This window comes from Mustela nivalis (genome assembly GCF_964662115.1).
Source record: "Mustela nivalis genome assembly, chromosome: 4".
NCBI lineage: Eukaryota > Metazoa > Chordata > Mammalia > Carnivora > Mustelidae > Mustela > Mustela nivalis.
In genome coordinates this window covers 151,189,817-151,213,516 of record NC_139023.1, presented here as the reverse complement: position 1 = coordinate 151,213,516, position 23,700 = coordinate 151,189,817, and the positions used below count along the sequence as shown (strand labels likewise).

The 23,700-nt window shown below is 48.1% G+C and overlaps 1 protein-coding gene and 1 long non-coding RNA gene across 2 annotated transcripts in view; both read left to right on the top strand.

Annotated features, from left to right (window-relative positions):
• The window catches only part of LOC309862973, a 29,641-nt gene extending 24,424 nt beyond the window's left edge, over positions 1-5,217 (top strand). The window contains exon 3 of the long non-coding RNA XR_014310823.1: positions 5,029-5,217. This is a non-coding gene — a long non-coding RNA (uncharacterized lncRNA). The remainder of the gene's footprint in view (positions 1-5,028) is intronic.
• The window catches only part of XKR6 (XK related 6), a 304,492-nt gene that overhangs the window by 244,144 nt on the left and 36,648 nt on the right, over positions 1-23,700 (top strand). The window lies entirely within an intron of this gene.

Below are 23,700 nucleotides of genomic sequence, written 5' to 3'. Positions count from 1 at the left end.
AACTGTCGGAAGCAAGAACATCTGTTAAATCCTTCTCACTTTCGTGTTTTGTGCGGAGTTAAGAGTTAAATTGCCAAATCCTGTCAGACAGCCGTCTGTTGCCCCGGCAACACCCTGCAGCTGTTGGAAAGAGAGAGAGAGTGCTTTCAGGCATCAAGCCCTTCACCCCTCCCACCCTCCAAGTCTCAAGTGAGCTGTTTGCTGTCTTGGTTTTCCTTCTGGAAAGAGAGTAATCTGGAACTGCTCCCCCAGGGCCCCTGAGTGCCAGAGATTACCACGTAAAATGACCGGAAAGCCAGAGCGTCGCCATATTCTTGTATTCCTTCCACCTGCGTTCTCGCAGCCAGCTGCTTTCTGTGCACCAGGCACTGTGCTAGGCGGCAGCCGGAAACAGCAAGGCAGAGGGATAGCTGCCTCCAGGCCACTCTGCATGTAGGTTTGTCTGTGGAGCTTCAGAGCGTTCAGGGGACCAGTGGAGCATAGCCTTCCATTATAGCTCTGTTCTCTCTGTAGTGAGCAGATCAGGGGCATCTGCCTAATCCAGAGCTGTGCTCACCAGGTAGTGCCCACTAGCTGGCAGCCCTTGGGCAGCCCCTTCAAAGAAGAGGAGAGGGTAGGAGATCTAGAACTGTTTGGTCCCTAATAGAAGAGGGTTGGAAAAAGTTGTGCAAGGTGTTGTGGACTGCAGGTGTTGCAGGATCCTGGAAAGGCCACGGACATTGAGTCAGAAGGCGGTGCCAAGACTGGCAGTCATGTGCAGGTGAAAGGCTTTAGAGAATGCTGCTGACATTATCCCAGGATCATGCCCTTGGCATCAGGCGCAGGGCTGACAGTTCCCAAGCTGCCATTACTGGAGAAACTAAGAAGATAATGGGCCTCTGTGCTGACAGGGGCCAGATCCAGGATAGGCAGGGAACACCTTGCGAGTGTAGGTCATGGTGACAGGCAGGTGCAGATTGCTGGGAGACTTCTGGGGGCAATTACAAGGATTTCCTTTTATGTTTGAGACTAAGACGATGTTGCCTGAATGCCTTATGATGGTGGGGGTGTCGTTTCTCCTGATTAAAATTCCCAGGAGCTGTGACCCCACCTGTTCCCAACAAACTGGGCTGAGCTTGGGGTGTAGTGTGTCATGACTGTTCTCATGTGGGGAATCTGGGGCCTTGCAACTGGGAGCCATTGCTCCCTCTGTGTTTTCAAACCGGGTCTGAGCTCCAGCCCTGAGTTAGGCTCAGTTTTGGCAAGACAGGCCCTGAGGGGTTCAATGCACGTCAGTCTAGCAGAGCTGAGAAGAGGAAGCCCCAGGAGGCTATGGGGGTGCAGGGTTTATAGAATCAACCACTTATTTCTCCCACAACTAATTTTCCATGCAAGGTGTCCCCTGGGATACATAGAGACTGTGAGCAGCCTCTACCCTGGGGAGGCAGGTTGGGGGAATAAATGCAACCAGGACCCCCAAAATAAGGTTCTTGGAATTCACAGACCCCTAGTGGTACCTTGAGGGCTTGGAGCACCTTCCAATCTGTGGACTCTGATGGCTGGCGATGCCCCACCCTAGGTACCCGTCTGGACACATTGAGCGCTTCCATTATCACCAATGAATGTCAGCCTCTGACATTCGTGGGTGGGAGTATGCAGGAGACAGTGTAATCCTAGTATCTATTGAATCATTTTTTTTAAAGATTTTATTTACTTATTTGAGAGAGACAGAGACAGAGACAGTGACAGAGATAGTGACAGAGAGCACATGGGAGCACAAGCTGGGAGGAGAGGGAGAAGCAGGCCCCCCGCTGAACTCGATCCCAGGACCCTGGGATCATGACCTGAGCCGAAGGCAGAGGCTTAACCCACTGAGCCACCCAGGCAGCACCCCGTTTTTTAAAGATGTTATTCTATTGAATCATTTTTCTATGCCCTTCACTGTGCTAGATGGCCTACACTGTCCTCACAACAACCTTCTGTGGTGGGGCTTACGCCACCCATTTTAGAGACATGGAAACGAAGGTCTAGACAGAGGTTCACTAACTTGCCCAGGGACACACGGCTATGACCAGAGATTTGGACCCAGGACTGACCCCACATTCATGTTCTGCCCACTTTATTCGTTGACTCAATGAATGAAGGGCTTATGAAGGGCCCACTCTGTGCTGGACTCTATCGTAGGACCTGGGGATTCACACTGAGCAAAAATCCTTGCCCTTGAGACATGATCAAGAAGCAGTGTAAAATAAAGGAAAACAGCGTAAAATAGTTGAGATAATAAAAGTGGCTTGGGGAAAACTAAAGCAGAAAGGGGGGAGGGGAAGCATTCAGCAGTGGTGGTGGGGAAGGACATTGCTCTTCTAAGCAGGGTGGCCATGAGGCACCTTGGTGTCTCAGTCAGTTAAGCATCTGCCTTTGAATCAGGTCATGATCCCAGGGTCCTGGGATTGAGTCCCATGTTGGGTTCTGTGCTCAGCGGGGAGTCTGCTTCTCTCCCTCTCCCTCTGCCCCCCACCCCGCCCCATGCATATGCTCTCTCTCTGTCTCAGATAAGTAGATAAAATCTTAAAAAATAAATAAATAAACAAGGCGGACATGAAAGACCTTGCTGAGAAACAAACTCAAGAAAAGTGTCATGTGCATCTCTGGGGAAAGAACATTCCAGGTGGAGGGAACAGGTCATGCAAAGACCCTGAGGCAGGTACAGGTCTGAAATGGCTGAGGACCACCTGCATGGCTGGAGCCAAGTGAGGGAGGGGGAGGGGAGGGAAGGTCAGGGAGGGGACTGTGACTCTGAGTGAGCAGGTGGCCGCTGGAGGGGCTAAGCAGAGTAGTGCTGGCTGTACGGGGTATTCAGACTGTGGGAGCCCATGGTGGTTGTAGAGGACTACTGAGGATGCTCAAGATCAAAGAAAAGTAGATACATGGAAATTCTGACAGGGGCCCAAACTGAGATTGTCAGTAGCTTCAAAAACAGATGAACCAGGATATAAGCCTAAAACATGGAGCAGAGGAGGTAGGAGACATTGAACCTAATCCCCCTCCCAAGTTCCAAAGATGCAAAACACGAAAAAGAAGCAAAAATACACTTGTACCTTTTAGACAGAATTCTCCTGGGACCACAGCCCCAGAAAGAGGCAGTCAAGTCTTTCTGTCTCTAGGAGCGCCAGGGCTTGTCCCTCTTGGGGTTCACTGCAGCCAGACTCCAAGCCCTGCAGTGGCAAATCAGGCCTCAGGTTAGGGCCTCAGAAGCACAGCAAGATTCCAGCTCCCGCAGCTGGTTCCGGGACTGAGCTGTATTATGCCATGTACTAGCCCCACCATTAGAGATAATATTATGCTCTGGAAAAAGGCATTTAAGCCTACTTGTATTTTGCATTTTTTACCTCTTAAAAAAGATTGAAAATAAGTCCCCTCTGTGCTCTCAGGAGGCACTCCTCCCTACTCCGGCACCCTTGAGAAAGTCATGATTAGGCCGAGACTTCCTTCACTGTACCTTAAGGAACAGGGTGCAGTGAGATCAACATTTTAAGGGAGAAGCTTAATGCTCTCCTTCTGAATAAACGGTGTAACTTTTACTCTAAAGAAGGTGGTGTATAATTAGACATGCATTTGTGTTTGATGAATACAAAATGGCCCCTTTTTATTGTCCATGGAATAAGAATGATTCTTGGGGCTCCTTACATGGTGAAAGGTTCTGGCCCTGCTCACTGGCGTTTTCTCTCTCTGATGACATCCCTGTCATACAGGATTACAGTGGAGTTGTGGGGAAACAAAGTGACCATGGCCCTATGATTGAAAGGTAAAAAGAGGGGCGCCAGCGTAGCTCAGTCAGTTAAGCCTCTGACTCTTGGTTTGGGCTCAGGTCATGATCTCAGGGTTGTAAGATCCACCCCCAGCTGGGACTCTGTGCTCAGTGCAGAGTCTGCCTGAGATTCTCCCTCTGCCCCTCCCACTCGTGCTTTCTCTCTTTCTCTTGAAAACAAATTAATAAATCTTAAAGTAAAATAAAATAAAAGGTAAAAAGGAGCAAATCGGAGTGTACATTTCTGAATTCTGACATTCTGGGCACTGGTTACCTCCCTCTGGGACCCGCGTGCAGTTTTGCAAGGATGATGCTGACGGGAAGCTCAAGCCAGGTACGGCCTCCATCTGGGTGGGTCCACGTAAATGAGATTATGCCCGAAGGGACAATCTTGACTTTCTCTTGGATTCCTGCCTTCCATCCTTCATCAGATGTTCATGCGTCTTGCTCCGAGTGCCAAACCTATGTCTACATTCCGCCTTACAATGAGCCCCCTCCCCAATTTCTGTTTCTGCCTCCAGCTCATAGCTAGTAAGTGATGAAGTATGCAACTTCCTGTCTAAGAGCCATTCTGTATCACCGACTTCTCTCCACCTCACGGCTCCCACCGTTATCCAAACCCTCACCCTCTCTTGTCTGGAATATTGCCAGTAGCCAATTGGCTACCCCGTGGTCTCCTAGCTTCCCTACTTGGTGGCACACAAAAGCCAGCATGGTCTTCTTAATTGGTAAATTGGACCGTGCCACTTCACTGTTTCAATCTCATCAGTGGTTTCCATGTGTAGGAAAAACCCAACTTATAAGGGCTCCTGGGCTTACCTTAGCTTTTCTCTCCAACTTTGTATTATGTCACTGGTGCCCTGTTCACAGTGCCTCAGCTCTCCTGACCTTCCCCACCGCACCAGATCTGCATCCTTCTTTCTGCCCCGAGTGTGCTCACCCTAGATCTCTGCATGGCTGGCTCCTAGCCATTCGGTTCTCAGGACAAATGTCCCTTCCTTAGGGAGAACTCCCTGGCTCGCCAGTCTAGCCTGACCGTGCATGACCATTCCCTACCCTGTCACCCTGGTTTTGCTTTCCTGCTAGCACTGCTGGGTGGTAGTTTACATGTTTCTCTCTTGCCCGTCTCTAGAATGCCAACTGTACCCCAAGCTCCTAGAACAATTCCAACCACAAAATAGGTCCGTAGTGGTATTTCTTCTCCTTCTTTTTTTTAAAGATGCATTTATTTATTTTCACAGAGGGAGAGAATCTGAAGCTGAACCAGGAGCCGGATGCAGACCTCAATCCCATGACCCATGAGATCATGACCTGAGCCAGAGGCTTAACTGACTGAGCCACCTAGGCTCCCCTGCCTTTAAGTAGTGTATTTCTTGAGGGACTGAATGGATGAGTAGGGGAGGCAGTTAGACAATAAATGAAAATTGGAGCCTTGGGAAATTGAGGAAGCTGGTTTTGGTGTCAGACTGGGTTTCCGGCTCTGTGTCCTCAGACAAATCCTCTTATATTTTTGAGCCTCTGTTTCCTTATCTGTAAGTTAGAACAAACCTCCCTTGCTGGACTGTGTTGGGAATCAAATAAGTTAACAATGCAGGAGCGCCTTACCCACAGTGGAAATGTGGTGAGTTTTCATTTTCTTTCTCTCCAGTGGAGACACAGGGTTATTACCTGATCAGAGGAAAGACCTCAGGTCTCACTTTAGTCAGGTTCTATCCTGCCTTAGGAGAACTCAGGCCTCCTTTCTCCCAGGGTTGAGGCTCGAATGCTGCCTGGTATTCATGGGTGAACAGGCTCAAGCTTTCCCTTGACATCCCGGGGCGGGGGGGAGCCTATACTGAGCCAACCTGCCTGGGAAAAGTCCTCTGTGCATTCCTGAGGCAGTCTGGACCCTGAGGGCAGTTTGAAGACAGGACCAGGGATAGTGGGAGTCAGGCAAGGCGCTGGGGCACAAATGAGAGGAGACTGTCACTTGCAGGGTTGGGGAAGCACAGGTTAAGCCTCTGAGAGTGAGTGTCACCTAAAACTCTGTACTCTGTGCTCTCATGGCTTCCCCCTAGTCCTTCCCTGATCATGGCAGCTCATGTTTGGAAGGGACACTAAGAAGCACTTCCCACCCATTCCTGGATTGCTCCCAGAGCCATAGGAGCACAGAACAAAGGGGCCCAAAGAGTATTCAGCTGCATATCTGGTTGATTCCTCTTCCTCTTCTTCCTGTGTTTTCTGATATGGGGTGTTATAGAGTGAATGCTTGTGTCCCTGCTCCCCCAAATTCGTGTGTTGAAGTCCCATGTGGCTGTATTTGGAGATGAGGCTTTAGGAGGTAGTTATGGAGGGTGGGGCCCCTATCATGAAACTGTGTCGCTATAGAAGAAGAAGCCAGAGCTCTCTCTCTCTCCACCTTGTGAGGACACAGAGAGAAGGTCCCCATCTGTAAGCCAGAAAGTGGGTTGTCACCAAGATCTGAATCTGCCAGTGCCTTCATCCTGGACTTCCAGCCTCCAGGAAGACACTTATGAGACCTAAATGTCTGGGATTTAAGCTGTCAGGTCTACTGTATTTTGTTATAGCATTTGGAGCTGACCAGAACACTGGGCAAAACCAGTTTCCCTAGACCATCTACCCTTTGCTTTTTCTTATCTGCCCCCACCATCTGGGGCCTCAGAGAACAAGTATAGCCCCTTTCTATGTGGCAGCAGGGGGAGCCTATCCCTCTTGCATTTCTGTGGTCTCCACACCAAGCTCACTTGGGAGAAGAGAAAGGGAATTACTGGAAAGGGCCCTTGGCTGACCTGAAGAGGAGGGAAAACCATGCAAACCAGCATTATCCCTGTGTGAGCCCATGTCCAGGGAGCTACAAAGCAAACAGATGCCCAGGATGACTGAGGAGAGGTGGTCAGAACTCAGGACACCAGCACCCCATTTCTGGCTGCAGGAGCCCTGGACAGGTATGTTCTCCAGTCTCTAAGAATGTTCAGCCCCCTTCTTAGGCTTGATATGTTCCCGTTGAAGTGTAGAGGTAAAAGGAGAAGCCCATCCCCCAACAGGGATGCTCCCAGGACTTGGGGCCTGCCCTCAGAGCTAGATAACCAGAACGCAGATGATCCCTCCTGACACCTCCTTCTGCCTTCTCTCTCTTCAGAGGCTTTCTGATTCTCAGTGCTACTTTCTCAGTTGAGGTCCTCACTCTTCTGCAGGATAGAGAAGGAGTGAGTCACTCCATTCCAAGATGAGAAATCACAGGTGCAAATGGGCACCATCTTTGTCAGCGAGCCACCCAGGCCTGCTTCTCCAACTGGAAAGGGAGAAGGTTGGCTTGGGTGGTGGCCCAGGATTTTCCACCCCCACCTTCTATGACTTTTGCCCCTGACAGAGGCGGGCACACTCCTTCCCACGTGACAAAAGCCTCCTAAACTGCCCGCTTTGCTAGTGAATATTCCGATCTCAGGATGACCCCTGCCCAGAATAAATGGGCCCTCCTGGGAGAATGGCATCCCCCATCAGGCAGCTCATTGTCACTTTTGATTTAACCAAATGAAGCACAGTGGAAACCAAGATGGACGACCTAATCACATAATTACATTAGTGCCGGCTCCGAAGAGTCAGCAGGCTCTCTGGGTCCCAGGGTTTGGTCCTCTGTTTCCCAGGCTCTTCACAGATGGCACATATAGAACATTCCTTTTCCAGATGACTTGTCTTGGTTATCATCCAGACAGAGAACTGAACCTCATGGAAGGCTGTTTGGAGTCCATTTTGGGATTAGATAAACAGCAATAACAGACATTGGGATCTTCTAGCCTGAGATAAATGAGGGAAACTGGGGACTAGACAGGGCGAGTGACTTACCGAGGGTCACACAGCACATCATTGGACCAAAGCACTTTCCAAATCACTGTGTGTCTCTTCTTTTTGTTTTGGTTTAATACATTTAGAAAATGTCAATGTTTAATTACTAATCCAACTATAATCCACTAGTTCTTTTTTAAGAGCTAAAAAATCAGTTTAAAAAAAGAATAATGATATTGAGGTGATTCCAAGATTAGTTATACATGTTGACTCTTAATTTGGTATAGTTCAAGTTCCTGCATAAAAAAAAAAAAAGCTGATTCTGGTCCACAAGGATTTCCCCAGTCTCCAGTTTGGCTGGCCCCAGGGAGGGAAGGAGAGGCCCACCCTTTGATGAGGTAAAGTCCCTGTTGGCAGGACCCAATGGCCAGGGAGGCAGGAGAACATACTGTACGAGTGAGATAGGGCATTAGAGCAGGGGGTCAGTGACTCTTGGCAGGTGAGGTCTCCATCTGTCCTATACACCCTCTCATTTTTTCTTCCTGTGACTGTGGCGTCAGTATCCCATGGTCTGCCTGTCTGTCTCCTGGGAGGCTGCCAGACATTGACACTTCATCTCCCTGCCACTGGCAGCCTGTCACACGAAGGAGAGTAAGTGGAGCAGGGGGCATGCAGTGGACCTCAGGTCTGCTACTCAAAGGTCCCTCCAGACATGAGGTGCTCAGCTGAGTGAAAAGACTTATAAGGAGAGAACGAGCTTCTTCCTTCTGGTGGGGATGCAGATGTGACAGGCCTCACCCATATCTGAGAAGGTGAAGGCAGTTGAATTCCAAATTCTAGTCCAGTCTCTCCCCAGTGACCACTGGGATGGAGGATGTGGTGGGAGGGGCAGAGGAAGCAGACCACCATTTTGCTCTACTTATTGGCTGTGGCTTCTGTGAAGTCATTGTCTTGACCTTCCTATTTCTTTGGCACCTGCTGAATTTCTCATGGAACGCTTTTCAAGGGTGCAGATTTCTGATTCCCTGGAGGTTGCTGGGCTCCCATCATGACTGAGTGTCCCTCTCTGCTGGCAATTGGCCAGGTACTCACCCTCTCCCACCTCATGTGAGCTCTTCACTTCCTTGGGAACTTCTCAGAGTGTAGGGCAGGCCTTGCTCTATACTTTGTAGGAGGGCTGGAACTGGTGCACCAGGACCAAGAAGATAGGCTCAAGGCAGGGCTAGAGATGTGGCAAGCCACTAGTGTCCACCCCCATTATTCACGTGGCGGAGCATCTCAGGCTAGCTGAGAATAGAGGGAAATAAAACCAAGGAAGTGACCACTGGGATACGGAAGGTAATCTAGTCCTTGGTCCACAGAGGGATATTCTGCGGTTTCACCACTTGTGATTAACCAAGTGGCCCCTGCTTTCCTTTCTGCACCCTTCCCACTGGCAACATCTAGCCGAAGAAGAGGATCCTCAAGGGAATTCAGGAGATGGCAGAACAAACATAGGCCAGGAGCCAGGAGACCTGGGAACAAATCCCAGTGAGGCACATCTCTCTTGGATCTTCTTCCTCTGTAAAGGAATGGGCCAGATTCCCTCCCATTTTACCTCTAACTTTCTATTATCTTTACAAAGTGAGACAGGATGTGTTACCTCATTTGGTTTAAGTGGAAGCAATGACCGACGGCTGGAAAGGATCGGGCTTGAACTCCTGGGTTCAGAACCCCTTGAGCCACACTTTGTGGCCCACCCACTTCCTTGCCAGATGGCCCCCAGGCCTGGCACTCAGGTGGTACCCATTCCTGAATGAATAAATGGAGACTTCCTTTCTATATGGATGGTCTTTGGGCTCTGTTAGTTTGTGATGACTTCCATAACTAAGTGCCACAGCCTGGGGAGCTCACACAGAAACTCATTTTCTCACTGTTACAAAGGCCGAAAGTCTAAGACCAAGGTGTGGTCAGGGTGGGCTTCTGGTAGGGCCTCTCTTCCTGGCTTGAAGATGGCTACCTTCTCCCTGAATCTTCACAAGACTTCCCTCCTGGGTGTGTATGGAGGGAGAGCCATCTCTGGGGTCTCTCTTCTTGTAAGGAAACCGATCCTATTGGTTCAGGGCCTCACCATCACGATCTCAACCTTAATTACCTCCTTAAAGACCCTACCTCCAAATCAGTCATGGTGGGGCTAAGGCTTCAATATATGAATTTGGTAGAAGGGGGCACAGTTCAGCCCATAGCATCTATCTTCTCACTGTGTCTTCTTCTGGTCATCCCTCAGTGTGTCTGTATCTGTCTTTCTCTCCTCTTCTTATGAGAACACTAGTCATATTAGATCAGGACCCACCCCAATGATCTCATTTATCTTAATTACTTCTTTAAAGATCCTGCCTCCAAATTCAGTCACAGTCTGAGGTGTCAAGACTCCAATATATGAATTTGGCTCATAGTGGACTCCTAGGTAGCCATTTCTGGGAGTGACTTTCCCATAAACAGGATAACTTCATATTCCAGGGTTCTTGTGATGGATGAAACTAGGGAGAGCTATCAGACCTCCAATGCTGTGGAAGGTGGTTTTGGAGATCCCTAGAAGACCAGCCTAGTCAGTGGTGCATGACCTTAAATGTCCCTGTGGCTGGGACTCACTGAGTCACACCCTCATAGCCCTCAGCGTCCTCATCTATAAAAGGGGAGTAATAATACTTATTTTAACTATATCACAGACTCAAAAGAAATAGTAGATGGGGAAGTGCACTGAGTTGCATGCATTGGTTACTCCGCCTGGTTTTTGGATAGGTGAGCCTTTTGGTCCAAGGATGGGTTTCTGTGGCTCATCAGACAGACTTCTCTACAGAAAGGAGGCCTGTGAGAGTAAGCAAAGTCAGTCTTTCCTGTATAAGAAAGGAGAGTGAGGTGCGCTCTGCAGTGGGAACCATTGTATTGTCTGAAACATGGCTTCTGGGAACCATCATTCCTTTTATTCCAATCATTTATCTCTTCTGTTTGGAGGGATAATACCTTAAGCCATTATCATCTTAGTGTGAATTAGCCTGAACAATTTTTTTTTCCTCAGTGACAAGAAGGATTTGATGGGCATGTGAATCCTGACTATGTGGGAAGAGGCAGAAGCCAAGGATGGGGAGGTGGGTTCCCAGCTGGCCCCTGGGGGCTCCTGCAGGAGTAGGAGGAGCCTTGCTAAGCTGTCAGCTGGACAGTCTGGGCAGCACTAACCCACTGGAAGCTACCTGAAGACTAGCTTGATCACCGAGTGACTTTTGCAGTGCTTTCCCTGGGGCAATCTAGAGTCTCATTCATCCACTGATTTAGTCTACCCACTCCTTCCTCCATCTATCCCTTACCCCCTCCCTTCCATCTAACCTCCCTCCCTTCCTTCCTTTCTTCCATCCGTCAGTCTCTGAAAGTAACTGAGCATGGCCATGAGCCCAGCCTTATGTGAACAAGTCCTGCTCTAGGAGCTCATGATCTTGCAGAGGAGACAAAAGGAAAAACAAACACAAACCACAAAACTAGGATGATCTTACAGTGTGCACTAGGTTCTATAGTGACAGATGCTGGGGGAGAAGGGGAACAGAGGAGGGGCACCCTCCCCGGGGGAGTAGTGATGAGGGAAGGAGTCAGAGTGAATTCTCAGAGGCCATGTTTGGGCTGGGTCTTGAATAGTGAGGGGTTAATCAGTTGAAGGGGAAAGGGCATTTTAGGATTCTGTAAGAGCATGAACAAAAGGAGTGAGGAATGTTTTGGCTTAAGATGTGTTGAGAAGGGATGTCTTGGGATGGAGAGGAGGGAGGTGCAGAGGCAGGTGGCTCATGAGTCAGCAGCACCACTTCCTTCCTGAAGCAGGGGAAGTCTCAGCCACCCCAGCTCTGACCTTCTTGCTGGGCTGGTGGGCCTGCTGTTCCCAGACGGATGTGGCCTCCACACGAGGCTCTGCCCAGTGGGGCTCTCTGCAGAGGTGACAGCAGCCAGGAAGTTGGTACATCCAGCACTGGGTAGGTCCAGTCAGTGTTAATCCAATGAAAGCTGCTGACTAACAGCTGGAGGAGACTAGACCCCAAATGAAGGAGGCTGAAGGGATGACTCAGTCACCTCATTCAGTCAGCATCAGCTACGTGCCTGCTGGGGTCTAAGCCAGCTGCCACACAGTGGCAAGGATGGGAAACAGGGCCACTAACTTCCTGGGACTTACAGCTTGGGGAAGGAGAGAAACTCCAGGGATGCCACTAGATAGAAAGTGATGGGTGGGACAGTATGGTGGGAACAGGACTCCATGCAGTCCTCATACTGACTTTGCTCCCTGGAGAGTGGGTTTAGGCTCCTTTCCCCGAGAAGAGGACCATGAGTCTGTATAGTGTCTAGTCCAGCATCATAGCCCCCAGCCTATTTCCCAGGAGCCAAAGGAATCACTGCATGGCCACTGTGTCCCTGCCACCATTTTGACAAGGCAGCTTCATGCTAAAATGAACATGCAGGGCTACATGGAAATGTGAAGTGTCTAGTGTGGGTAGAGGAGACCAAGATCTGCAGACTTGCATCTCATCACACCGCTCTCACTGTGAACCTTAGACAAGCCTCTCTACTCTCCAGTTGTTTCTTTATAAAACTGGTTCACTCTCATGTTCTTGACATCCTCTAGGTGTCTGTCCCAGAAACAGAGCCACAGAGCTTAGGTTCACCTCCGAACTCTGCCACTTACCATTTGTGTGACCTTAGGCAAGTTATTTGACTACCCGATGCATCAGTTTCTTCATCAACAAAATGGGACCTTGATGGAACCTACCTCACAATTGAGTTAATACACCTGAAATCCTTAGGCCTGAATTTGACATTATTCTGCACTCCATACATGTTAGAAAGCAGAGAGAAAGAGAGGGAGGGAGGGAGAAAGAGAGAGAGAAGCAATCCTGAAGAAGAATCACAAACTAGAGCAATTATACTTTCTATTTTCCAAACTTACTATAAGTTATTGTAAGCAAGACAGTATAATGCTATCATGAAAATAGATAGGAGGGTCAGTGGAACAGAACTGTCCAGAAACAAATCCTTACATTTATGGGCAATTAATATTTTTTGAGGGTTCTGGGACACTTCAATTGGGGAAAGACTAGTCGTTTGAGCAAAGGGTGCTGGGACTACTGACCATCCATATGCAAAAGAACAAAGTTGGACTCCTACACTGCATCTCACATAAAAACCATCTAACATAGATCATAGACCTAAAGGTAAGAATTAGAGCTGTAAAATTCTTAGAAGAAAACAGAGGAGTAAATCTTCATGACCCTGGGTTAGGCAAAACATTCTTAGATATGACACCAAAACCACAAGCAACAACAGAAAAAAACTGACAAGTTGGGCCGTACTAAAATTAAAAACTTTTGTGCTTCAAAGAACATCATCAAGAAAGTAAAAAGACATTCTGAGGAACCTCCATGCTGTTTTCGAGAGTGGCTGCACCAGCTTGCATTCCCACCAACAGTGTAGGAGGGTTCCCCTTTCTCCACATCCTCGCCAGCATCTGTCATTTCCTGACTTGTTGATTTTAGCCATTCTGACTGGTGTGAGGTGATATCTCATTGTGGTTTTGATTTGTATTTCCCTGATGCCGAGTGATATGGAGCACTTTTTCATGTGTCTGTTGGCCATCTGGATGTCTTCTTTGCAGAAATGTCTGTTCATGTCCTCTGCCCATTTCTTGATTGGATTATTTGTTCTTTGGGTGTTGAGTTTGCTAAGTTCTTTATAGATTCTGGACACTAGTCCTTTATCTGATATGTCGTTTGCAAATATCTTCTCCCATTCTGTCAGTTGTCTTTTGATTTTGTTAACTGTTTCCTTTGCTGTGCAAAAGCTTTTGATCTTGATGAAATCCCAATAGTTTATTTTTGCCCTTGCTTCCCCTGCCTTTTGCGTTGTTCCTAGGAAGATGTTGCTGCGGCTGAGGTCGAAGAGGTTGCTGCCTGTGTTCTCCTCAAGGATTTTGATGGATTCCTTTCGCACATTGAGGTCCTTCATCCATTTTGAGTCTATTTTTGTGTGTGGTGTAAGGAAATGGTCCAATTTCATTTTTCTGCATGTGGCTGTCCAATTTTCCCAGCACCATTTATTGAAGAGGCTGTCTTTTTTCCATTGGACATTCTTTCCTGCTTTGTTGAAGATGAGTTGACCATAGATTTGAGGGTCTATTTCTGGGCTCTCTATTCTGTTCCATTGATCTATGTGTCTGTTTTTGTGCCAGTACCATGCTGTCTTGATCATGACAGCTTTGTAATAGAGCTTGAAGTCCGGAATTGTGATGCCACCAACGTTGGTTTTCTTTTTCAATATCCCTTTGGCTATTCGAGGTCTTTTCTGGTTCCATATAAATTTTAGAATGATTTGTTCCATTTCTTTGAAAAAGATGGATGGTACTTTGATAGGAATTGCATTAAATGTGTAGATTGCTTTAGGTAGCATAGACATTTTCACAATATTTATTCTTCCAATCCAGGAGCATGGAACATTTTTCCATTTCTTTGTGTCTTCCTCAATTTCTTTCATGAGTACTTTATAGTTTTCTGAGTATAGATTCTGTGTCTCTTTGGTTAGGTTTATTCCTAGGTATCTTATGGTTTTGGATGCAATTGTAAATGGGATTGACTCCTTAATATCTCTTTCTTCTGTCTTGCTGTTGGTGTAGAGAAATGCAACTGATTTCTGTGCATTGATTTTATATCCTGACACTTTACTGAATTCCTGTATAAGTTCTAGCAGTTTTGGAGTGGAGTCTTTTGGGTTTTCCACATATAGTATCATATCATCTGCGAAGAGTGATAATTTGACTTCTTCTTTGCCAATTTGGATGCCTTTAATTTCCTTTTGTTGTCTGATTGCTGAGGCTAGGACCTCTAGTACTATGTTGAATAGCAGTGGTGATAATGGACATCCCTGCCGTGTTCCTGACCTTAGTGGAAAAGCTTTCAGTTTTTCTCCATTGAGAATGATATTTGCGGTGGGTTTTTCATAGATGGCTTTGATGATATTGAGGTATGTGCCCTCTATCCCTACACTTTGAAGAGTTTTGATCAGGAAGGGATGCTGTACTTTGTCAAATGCTTTTTCAGCATCTATTGAGAGTATCATATGGTTCTTGTTCTTTCTTTTATTGATGTGTTGTATCACATTGACTGATTTGCGGATGTTGAACCAACCTTGCAGCCCTGGAATAAATCCCACTTGGTCGTGGTGAATAATCTTTTTAATGTACTGTTGAATCCTATTGGCTAGTATTTTGTTGAGTATTTTCGCATCTGTGTTCATCAAGGATATCGGTCTATAGCTCTCTTTTTTGGTGGGATCCTTGTCTGGTTTTGGGATCAAGGTGATGCTGGCCTCATAAAATGAGTTTGGAAGTTTTCCTTCCATTTCTATTTTTTGGAACAGTTTCAGGAGAATAGGAATTAGTTCTTCTTTAAATGTTTGGTAGAATTCCCCCGGGAAGCCATCTGGCCCTGGGCTTTTGTTTGTTTGGAGATTTTTAATGACTGTTTCAATCTCCTTACTGGTTATGGGTCTGTTCAGGTTTTCTATTTCTTCCTGGTTCAGTTGTGGTAGTTTATATGTTTCTAGGAATGCATCCATTTCTTCCAGATTGTCAAATTTATTGCCGTAGAGTTGCTCATAGTATGTTCTTATAATAGTTTGTATTTCTTTGGTGTTAGTTGTGATCTCTCCTCTTTCATTCATGATTTTATTTATTTGGGTCCTTTCTCTTTTCTTTTTGATAAGTCGGGCCAGGGGTTTATCAATTTGATTAATTCTTTCAAAGAACCAGCTCCTAGTTTCGTTGATTTGTTCTATTGTTTTTTTGGTTTCTATTTCATTGATTTCTGCTCTGATCTTTATGATTTCTCTTCTCCTGCTGGGCTTAGGGTTTCTTTCTTGTTCTTTCTCCAGCTCCTTTAGGTGTAGGGTTAGGTTGTGTACCTGAGACCTTTCTTGTTTCTTGAGAAAGGCTTGTACCGCTGCCCTATGACCCAGCAATTGCACTATTGGGTATTTACCCTAAAGATACAAATGTAGTGATCCAAAGGGGCACATGCACCCGAATGTTTATAGCAGCAATGTCCACAATAGCCAAACTATGGAAAGAACCTAGATGTCCATCAACAGATGAATGGATCAAGAAGATGTGGTATATATACACAATGGAATACTATGCAGCCATCAAAAGAAATGAAATCTTGCCATTTGCGACAACATGGATGGAACTAGAGCGTATCATGCTTAGTGAAATAAGTCAAGCAGAGAAAGACAACTATCATATGATCTCCCTGATATGAGGAAGTGGTGATGCAACATGGAGGCTTAAGTGGGTAGGAGAAGAATAAATGAAACAAGATGGGATTGGGAGGGAGACAAACCATAAGTGACTCTTAATCTCACAAAACAAACTGAGGGTTGCTGGGGGGAGGGGGTTTGGGAGAAGGGGGTGGGATTATGGACATTGGGGAGGGTATGTGCTTGGGTGAGTGCTGTGAAGTGTGTAAACCTGGTGATTCACAGACCTGTACCCCTGGGGATAAAAATATATGTTTATAAAAAATAAAAAATTTAAAAAAATAAAAAAAAAGAAAGTAAAAAGACAGCATATTGAATGGGAGAAATATTCGCAAAGCATATATCTAATAAGGGACTGGTATTTAGAATATATGAAGAGCTCTTACAAATCAACAATAAAGAGACAAGCCAATTTTTAAAAGGACAACAGTTTTGAATAGCTATTGCTCCAAAGAAGATATATAGATGGCCGATAAGTACAGGTCAAGATATACAATATTATTGGTCATCAGGGAAATGGAAATGAAAATTACAATGAGATGTCACTTGACACCAACAAGGATGACTAAAATAAAAAGACAGATGATGGCAAGTGTTGACAAGGATGTAGAGAAATTAGAATCTTCACACATTGTTGCTGTAAATACAAAATGGTGTAACCACTTTGGAAAACAGTCTAGAAGTGCCCCCAAAAGTTACACTAGGGTTACCATATGACTTGAAGATTCCATTACTAGGTATATGGCTAAGAACATTGAAACCACACATCCACACAAAAACTTACACATGAATGTTCACAGCAGCATTGTTCATGGTATCCAAAAGGAGGAAACCACACAAATGTTCATCAACTGATGAAAAGAGAAACAAAAGGTAGTATAACCATCCAATGGAATAATATTTGGCAACAGAAAGGAAAGAAGTATGGATATGTACCACAACACAGAAGAACCTTGAAAGTAATTTGCTAAATGCAAAAAGCCAGACACAAAATATCATGTATTGCATGATTCCATTTCCATGAAGGCAACCCACAGAGATAGAAAATAGAGTAGTGCTTGCCAGGGGCTGTGGTGAGAGAGAGTAGAGAATGACTGATAGTGGGTTCAGGCTTTCTTTGGGAGGTGATGAAAATGTTCTGCCATTAGAGAACAATAATGGGCTGGCTCAGAAGCAGGTGGAACTTAGACATGAGATGGGGCTCTGAAAAGGCTGAGGAAGGGTGTAGGGAAGCTACAGGAGGCCATGTGGCAGACCCTGTGCTGTGGCTAGGGAAAGGAAGGAACATCTGTATAGCTGGCTCTTCCTCCCGGCCACCCAGCCCAGCTCAGAATTACACTGAAGCTGATCCCATGCTCTCCTGGCCCACTGAAGGAGGTCCAGGGATTTGTTCCTGACTCTTGGTCTACCTGTCATACCTTTGGTCTAGTATCATCCAGCATGGGGACCAGATGCTGACTCATTGCTTTGGCCCCCTCCCCAGGCTCAGGCTCCCCGTGTCCATCTCAAACATGTAAGAAGGACATGGCATCCCTCTTCCATGGAGGCCATCAGCCACGTATGGGCCCATTTCCTACTGGCTCAAGCTGAGGATGACCATGGAAGGGCCCTGGGCTCCCTAACAGCTATTCCTATTGAGGTCCTCTGCCCAGGAAATGCTTGACAGCACCACTCTGCTGGCTGCACCCTTTCCCAGAGAGATCGCTTGAATAAAGGGAACAGGACGGCCTGCTAGCCCCCAGGCTAGGCCACATGTCCCCAGGCGTGCCCCTCACCCCCAGGAAAAGATCGGGTTCTGGTCCCAAATGCCTACTGATGGCATGGAAGGATATGAGGGCAGTAAAGATTGTTCAGACCAGACTTCTCATTTTACAGGTGAGGACATTAGGGTCCTGAGAGGTTGAAAGACTTGTATAAGGTTGCAGAGAGACATGGGGACAAAGATCAGAGAGATAATGGTGATGTAGCGACTAACTACTATTATTTGGGACAAAAACCAAGTTCTTCCTGATGAGCAACAGGTAATCCCTTGTCCCCTCACTCCTGCTCAGCCTCTAGACCCCCAGCGGATGTCCTTGCCCCTTCTCCTCTGAGTTGCTGACTGGGTGCTCCTTCAGCATGGCTCAGCCCCTCACCCATGTACATACACACTCGTGTGCACACATGCTCCTCCATCTCCATCCCTTTAACTCCTTTATTTCTCCTGCAGCACTTCCCACCCTGGGGGATGATGCTACTTATTTGTTCCTCTGTTCTTGGTCTGCCTACCCCTGGAACATGAGTTCCAAGGGCAGGGTGGGGATCGGGGTGGGATGCCCATGTGGGACCAGGGACTGTCCCAGGATAGCTTCTCCTGGGGAAACTGATGGATGAATGACCCCCAACGGAGTAGCACTTGGTGGTTTTGCAAACACCTTCACAGAGAGACCTTAGAGCGCACTACTGAGGTTCTGGGGCTCACAGTCAGTACTGAGAGTGAGTCCGAGCTCCCCCATGCTTGCACTGTGACCTTGGGCAAGTCATGGATCATCTCAGGTTGCTCCTGTGTGGAAAGGCACAGAAATAATACCTACCAGGTGGGACAGCCATGAGGGTTAATTAAGATGGCACATGAGAGGCTTATAGCAAATTGCCTGCCTCGTAAAAAATGTTCAACAATTACTCACAGACGATCTTGGGAGAGGGATAGTATGGCCAGTGAGTGAAGGGTCTGTGGTGCTGGCCAACTGTATCATATGCTGTTGCCATCTCAAATTCTGTTCAGAATGTGCTGAGGTATGAATGAATGAATTATTAAGCATTCTCTGTCTGAGGGAGGAGACGAGGCTTTCTGTTCTTGGTATATGTTCTTAGAGGAAGACTGTTGTATGGACACATTATTTTCTTCACTTGCACCTGCTGGAAGTTAAAGGAAAATCTTCAAGAGATCCTTATCCCCATTTTATGGATGAAGCAATTGCTTCTCATGATGTTGGTGTTCTTCCGCCCATTTCTGGGCTGGTCAGTGGGAGTTACAGAAAAGACCCGCACCCATGATTCCTGGTGCAGCCACCTTCTGCCCTGTGAAGGGCTGATGGCATAGGATAGGTGCTCTCAGCTCTGATAGGCTCATAGAAGGGCTTCATGCTGCCTCCTGGCCTTCGGAGTCCCAGGAGGTGAGGCATCTCCAGCCTGCAGGTGATCTAAGGCTAAGGTTAGTCACCGCCTCCACGCCCACGTCCAGCCAGGCTGGAGCTGGTGAGCATCATGGTCCATCAGGGTCAGAACCTGCTCTCAGCCCAGCCTACATGGCTGAGATGTTGTGTTACCTCTTATGACCTCTTCTGTGGCATGGCTGCCAAGAGAGAGGGAAGGCAGGGCTGAGCTAGGTCACCAAGAGGGGGCCTTCTTCCTAGAGGTTTTGGAACAGTATAGAGAGTCTGCATGGCTGCCTTTAAGGACTGGACATTTGGGAGAAAGTGGGAAATTAGCATTCATCTCCTTACTTTACTGATGGAGGTCTGGTGTTGGGCAGAGGTGGCAAGGCGTCCTAGGTCCTAAAGCCAGTCAACTGCAGAGGCTGGGGCCCAGGCTTCCTGACTCTGAGCCAGAGCTCTTCCTGCATTCCCGGGTGTTCCAGCTGAGAATGGGAACACTTGTCAGGGAGCAAGCAGCCTGAGTGTGAGGCTGGCTCCGCAGAATTCTGGTCTGGGTGCAGGGGAGTACCTTGGCCTTTGCCGCCCTCTCTTATGCCTGACTTTGGGGGGCTCCCGGGAAGGCCAGGCTGCCCAGGACGTCGGTGAGTGGGCCTTAGCCCTGCATTACCTGGCAGTGTGCTCTGGCCTCTCTAGCTGGCACAGTGCAACCTCTACTAAATGCCACCGTCTATTTCTATTTTTAGCTTACTTCCCTGGGTGGCCCAGGAAACAGCACACAGGACATTGTCTGGCTTCCTAGCCTGGAGACAGGCCTGGATACAGAAGAGGACTTGAAGGAGCAGAGGCTGCACTCCTGGGAGACACTGAGCCTCTTCCATGCAGGACAACAGCCTTGGGGTGGGGAGTTGAGGACCCTCTAGGATGAGACAGCCCAAGTCCTGCAGGGTGACTGCTGATGTGGAAAGATCTCTGACTAGCAGACCTGTCCCTACAAGGTCTGCAGGGTCAGGATGGTGCCAGGGCCCGTGAGCTCATCTGGTCTTAGCCACTCATTTCACTGAGAAGGAAACACAGGAGGTGAGAATGTTCCCAAGGCCCCTCAGCCAGGACAGGGGCAGCATCAGGACACGGCAGGAGAACCTTGATGCCAGGGTCAAGTCCATCAGTGAGTGAGTCATCACATGAGCTGTCCTCAGTCGGCTCCTCACTCACCAACGGCAGTGTTCACAGGTGGAAGTTGATTCTCAGAGCTCGAGTACTAAACTCACACACCAGCAGGGCAGTGACTGCATCTTCTCTCGGGACCCACAGAGCTGTAGGATGGGGAGGCTCCATGCAAAGGGAAAATGGCAGGGACGAGGCTAGTTCCCCTGTACCTAGCGCAGCACCTGGTGTGCAGCCCAACTCAACGATGTCTGTTGAATGCTTGAATACAGTTGGGAGGGGTCTGGATTGCTATTCGTGAGAGTTTGAAAGGCAAAAGCTAGGGCCCATGAAAGGATACCCTGGGAGGCGAAACCACTGGAGTTCATGATCCCCAAGAGGAAGTATGAGGGATCCTCGAAGGGTTCCCATTCATTTGCCACAGATCCATTGTGGGGCATCAAGGGGCTGCTGGGGTGTTTTAGCCACACTCTGCACCTGAGGCTCTTGGCCAATGCGCAGGCACAACCTCCTGCCTTGAGTGCCCAGGGCTCCCTGGGGCCACTGCTCCGGTGGGGGCTGGGGGCTATGTTTCTATGTTTATCATATGATCAAAAGCCCCCGGCAGAGTGCAGGTGACTTGCCTTTAGATCCGTGGACCCCTCTCAAAGTTGTGAGGCATTTCTACAGCTGTGAAAGATTTCCCTTATTTAGGCAGAGTTGGTTGCCCCCGTTCTACTGGGGCAGCCTGCATGCACATGCGCTGCCTTGGGCCCTGGCAATACCCTTTGACTGGTCTGCAGGCAGAGCAGTACTGTGAGAGCCTGTTGTCAGGAGCCTTCATTCTAATTTGGGGAACAGCAAAGTGGCGTCTCTCATTGTAGACATGGCCGTGGTTCCACTTCCAAGCAGAAAAGCACAAGGTAGCACTGATGACCAGACAGGCTTGCTCACCTGATTGGAAAAGCACATGGTGGCCAGAGCGAAGCATCAAAGGCAGTTACGTATTCATTCAGGACTGGGGGCCTGGCTGGGCCAGAGTGAGGCTTGGGGACAAGAGGAAGGAGGGGCGGAGGGTGGGGAGAAGTCCCTCTGAGCCGTGCGAACTCCAGGTCTGGGATGTCCCAGTGGAGACTCAGGGCAACCCTGAGCCTGGAGATAGGGAGGCTTTCCTTATACCTGCCCTGGGCACTTAGAATATAAATGTATGAACTTCCTAGAGCTCAAGAATTTTATCAACAGGCTGTCTGATTGATTCATTCTTCCATGGAACAAACACTGAATGCCTACCAAGTGCCCAGCGATGTATCATGCATTTGATATGCAAAGATAAACCAAGCCCCAAAACTTAGCCTCTTGGTCTCTGGCCTTCTGGGTACTTATAATGGGGAACAAGAAGCATTTCTCCAATATGTAGGTTTTCAAAGTGTTTCAAGATTTTTAATCAAGTTTTTTCCCCACGTCTCGGAGGAGTAGCCCTGGTGGAGAAGGAGACAGGGAAGACTGGGGCAGTTTCTGCCCACACCATGCTCTTCTGAGCCTGGGGATGTTAGAGGGTGCTTAGGCCACCCTTCCACCAAGACCCATCCAGAAGACCACTGGATGACTCCCACTGAAGCCTCCTCCCTTCCCTAAAGCTTTATGCTGCTTTCCCCTGCTATTTCTCCTGGGCCCTTGCAAAGAAATGCCATTTCATGCCTGCTTTCCCAGATGTATGCCCTGAGTCTGCCACCATTGCTCAGCTGATGTCAGGGACACTGGAGAGAAGGGCTAAAAATAGCTCTGATTTGATGCGCTGCTCTCAGGGGTGAGCTGGCAGCTAGCCCCTCCACCTTTCCTCCACACCGAAGGCATTTCAGCTGGAGTGTGTGTGTGTGTGTGGGGGGGGGGTTGGGTGTGTATGTGTGTGGCAAGGGTGGGGGCAAGTAGGGGCTTCCAGGGCCAGCTAGGAAGTGGAAGGTTCTATAGTCTATGCCCATACTCAGAGGGAGCTCGTGGCCCATAGCTGGGTCTGTGTGGGCATATATATTCCCCTGTGCCAGGCTCCTGGTCCCCTCGAGCCACTGGATCTGGCATTTTGAGTGGTTTTGAGGGAGCCCACAGGTGGACTTGTGCACAGATACATGTGTATGTGCTCATGTGGGTGTTGAGTGCATGGTTCTGTACCTGTGATAAAATGCTAAGGCTGAGAGGGCCCCGGGCAGGTGCAGCTGCTATCCTCTGGGAGCTGGGGGTATCTGACATCTCACAGCCCCAACTGATTTGCTTTTGTCTTCCTGAACTGTCCAGAGAGGGGCAGAAAGCCTGTCTCATTATAGCATTATCTTGCCAGTCTGGTTGGTAAGTTTTCTCTTGTGTACAGTCCAAGTCTTTCCTGCTTTTTCATTGAGCTCCTGACCCCATTCTGGCCATCTGTGTTGGGGAATGTGCATTTCGTGTATTCGAAGTTGGGGTTGCAGGCATCTCTTGACCAAATGAGACCAGTCTTCCATTTGTGCAGAGGCTGTATTGACTTTAGCACCCCTGATTGATGTCGCCGTGGTGGGTTTGGGCCACTGGGGGTACACGGTTAAAATCTAGCTGGGAGACATCTGTTTCCATAAGTGACTTTGCCCCAGTGTGGGCTGAAAACAGAGCTGTGGTAGGGTCTGGAAAGAGGCCTTGAGGAGGGGAAAACAGGCAGCCAACAGAGCCAAATGAAGGCTTAAATTTGGCTTTCTAATTTGGACATACTGTTTAATCCCTCTGAGTCTCAGTTTCCTGATCTGTAAAATGGGGCTCATAGGTTATCCAACATGGGATTGTTGAAAGGAATAAATGAGATGGGGAGGGAAGGGGAATGAGAGAAAGCTAACGAACAGGAGAATATAGTGTACAGGGTTAGAAGCAGCCTGTTTGGACTCCAGCTACCTCGTGTGAATCCCAGTCTCTGGGTCCCTGGGCTTTCTCTTGCTTCCGTTTTTTCACTGTAGATAGTCTTCAAGTTTTTGTGTCAAATGACTTAATATGTATAGAGTGCTATCATTGTGCCTGGCTTCCAGGGAAACCCAATAAATGGGAGCTATTGCTGTATTGGAGACTCCCTATAAGGAGTCTTATTTGACCCTGACGTGGTGTAAGGCACATGGACTGTGGACTCCATGGGCTCCTGCTCTTACCTGTGGGCTGTGAACTCCATGAGAAGGAGCAGGGAGCCACAGCTGTTGGCTCTCTGGACAGCATCAATGAGGACATAGAGACAGGCACACACCAGGAGGGGCTGGGGGTGGAGAGCCATTAGATGTGGTCAGCGGGTAGTAGAGAGGTGGGGGTGGTAGGATACTGAATCCTTGGGTGTGGAGCCAAAGGGGGAGCCACCCAGGTGACCAAATCTAGGTCAGCTTGGAAATCCTCCTCTGTAAAATGGGAATGGTGATAATACTAACCTGGCAGAGGCTTGTAGGCTGTCCCCTGGCTCTGTCTGTGATGACTCAGGTGCTCACCTCCTTACCCCCAAGGTCTGTGAATGATCTGGAAGGACTGGGAGGACTT